The sequence below is a fragment of the Jaculus jaculus genome, unplaced genomic scaffold, assembly GCF_020740685.1.
Source record: "Jaculus jaculus isolate mJacJac1 unplaced genomic scaffold, mJacJac1.mat.Y.cur mat_scaffold_42_1_1262500_arrow_ctg1, whole genome shotgun sequence".
NCBI classification, from domain to species: domain Eukaryota; kingdom Metazoa; phylum Chordata; class Mammalia; order Rodentia; family Dipodidae; genus Jaculus; species Jaculus jaculus.
The window spans coordinates 181608-184169 of NW_025423496.1; the positions used below are offsets into that span (position 1 = coordinate 181608).

Consider the following 2562-nt stretch of genomic DNA (forward strand, 5'->3'; position numbering starts at 1 on the left):
CTACTTAAATGTGCTCCCAATTAATTTATGAGAGTATAGGATCTAAGGAAATTAAGACAGTTACTCTTTTAGCGGATATAAGCCTTGAATCTGGTGTCAAGATAAGTCACACACTAAAGCTAGTGTGTGAGTGGGAATCTACACTGATTCTTTTGTTATTGGACTCAAGTGTCATTAACATGACCTCTGATTTCTGTCAACCCTGGACTTATGCAGGTCTCTGTGAGAACCCAGAAAAAATGAGTTGTAACCACTAATCTCTTTCCAGGACATCTGCCAACCAGAGTATTACTTCCTTGCTGGTCCCATCCATGCCTTGTGCAGAATGAAGGGGTGGCATTGGGTCTCTGTTTCACTAAAGCATCATTTTATTTCACATGAAATGTATCTTCAAAGCAGTCCTTTCCAAAAAGAAAGAAAATGAGGATTTTTCCCCAGTGAGAAATCTTCCCCTTTCATCCTCAACTGATTGAAGAGCTCAGGAGATGCTATTGTGGCCTTTGTGAGACCTGAAGCCTTGGTCTCTCCATCATCTCTCTACCTGCTATGATTTGGTGAGATCTTTAGTACATGCTTATGTATCTTTATTACAGAAAATAATACTGGTATGAGAGACAATTCTTATGTGTCGCTGGGGGATCCTACTGCCCCAGATCCCATAACACTAGACATCATGCACTTGGATGATATGGAGAATCCAGGATGAGTGGAGATACTAGGCACATGCATGATGCCAACTCTAGTAAAAAATCAAAGGCAATATCCTCTACTATGGGTATTCCTTTCATTTTTTTCTGAAATCCTTAAGTCACTTTTAAACATTAAAGGCTTTTTATAAAACAGTTTTATGAGTGATATTATAAGTGCTATGACATCAAAATATTAGTGTACAATATTTACAGTATGTTTTGTTCCATTTAATTTCTATCACCTTGTCACACTTCCTTTTTAAGTGTGACCTTTAGCATTGTAATTTTCTTTTCACAGAAACCTTGTCTTCATTGAGCAATGATTTGTAGGAAAATGAATTCAAATTATTTTACTCTGAATTTATATTACAACAGAAGGTGTCTGAGTTCAAGACTAGCAATTTATTTTAATTAAAATCTTCACAGTGTAGTAAAAACAGATAATTGACAGGCTGGAGAGATGGCTTGGCTGTTAAGGTGCTTACCTGCAAGAACTCATGTTCAAATCTCCAGGTCTCATGCACTGATGCAAGTTCCCACAGGGGGCACAAAAGTTTGGAGTTCATTCACAGTGGCTTCAGATCCTGGAGCACTCATTCTCTCTCTCTCTCTCTCTTTCCCTTCCCCTCCTTCCCTCTCCCTCTTTCTCTATCTTTCAAAACAAAAAAGAGAGAAACATCTAGAATACACTTATTATTGGTAACACTGTGTTCTGATTTTCTGTATTTTCCTTAGAAATTAAAACTAGCATATTAATGGACAGAATATTAAAATAAGGAAAGTTGTTTGGGCTCCTGAAAGATTTTGTATATTTTCTCTGTGGTGTCCTAATAACAGCAAATATTACTCTAAGAAATAAATGTAGAAAGGTTGGGATGAAGATGTGTCTGAAACATGGAAGATTCACATCAGGCCCTGACTTTGCAGCCATTTGTGTACAATGAATCCTTTCCCAATATAATTTTTTGCATGTGTATGTGTATTCACATGTGTGTGGGTACAAATGTACATGTATTTAGGTGTGCATGTACATGTGTTCACATACATATGGAGGCCATAAATTGAGTTCACTTGTGTTCTTACATCGTTCTCCACATTAGTTACTGGGGAAGGACCTCTCACTTGAACCCAGGACTTGTTAATGTTGTAGTTTAGCTAGCCAGCTTGTCCTGGGTATCTTTTTCCACCTCCTGAGTACTAGGATTAAAGGTGAGTGGCCATATGTACCCATCATTTATGTGGGTCCTGGGGATCTAACCTCCAGTTCTCATACATGTGCAGCAAGTGATTTGTCCACTGACCCATTGTACCACCACTCTCAATATCTGGATTGATAAAGTTTAATTTAATCTCCATCCTTTTCAATTTTATAGCCCCAATTCTGGTAACCCAGCACCATGATGCATTTACATTTTCATAAATTTAAACAATAAATTGTTTTGACCATGTCAGAATACACAATTGAAACAGCTCTAGATCCTTTTATTGGTTCATAAGCATGATGATTGGGTGTTCGCGCTCTTGCATGACGTGTGCCTCCCACTAAACCTTGTTACGCTCTGGCACATAACCCGTCTGACGTGAACTGAGAAAAAAAAAAAAACAGCTCTAGATTTCACTAAGAGCACTTCTCTTCCTTGAAGTTCCATGAGCACTTTCTTGGCACAGTGACACATTTTTCTCTAAATGATATTTATTGGTTCATTTTCAGCATTTCATTAGAGTCAACAATCTTGTGTCTAATGAATAAAAAAGAAAGCTGCTTAAGCCAAAATACTTGCTCCTGACCCCATTGATGGAGCTCTGTTTTCAGTGGGGATGAAGTGTTGTCAACATAAAGCTTTATCAGAATTTTCACCTCTTGAGTGTATTT

At 37.8% G+C, this 2562-nt stretch overlaps 1 non-coding gene across 1 annotated transcript; it reads left to right on the plus strand.

Annotated features, from left to right (window-relative positions):
• The first annotated feature begins 2165 nt into the window (after nt 1–2165).
• Nucleotides 2166–2270, plus strand: LOC123457401. Its single transcript, XR_006635011.1, has one exon. It is a non-coding gene; the product is annotated as a small nucleolar RNA U13 (small nucleolar RNA).
• Nucleotides 2271–2562: the final 292 nt, after the last annotated feature.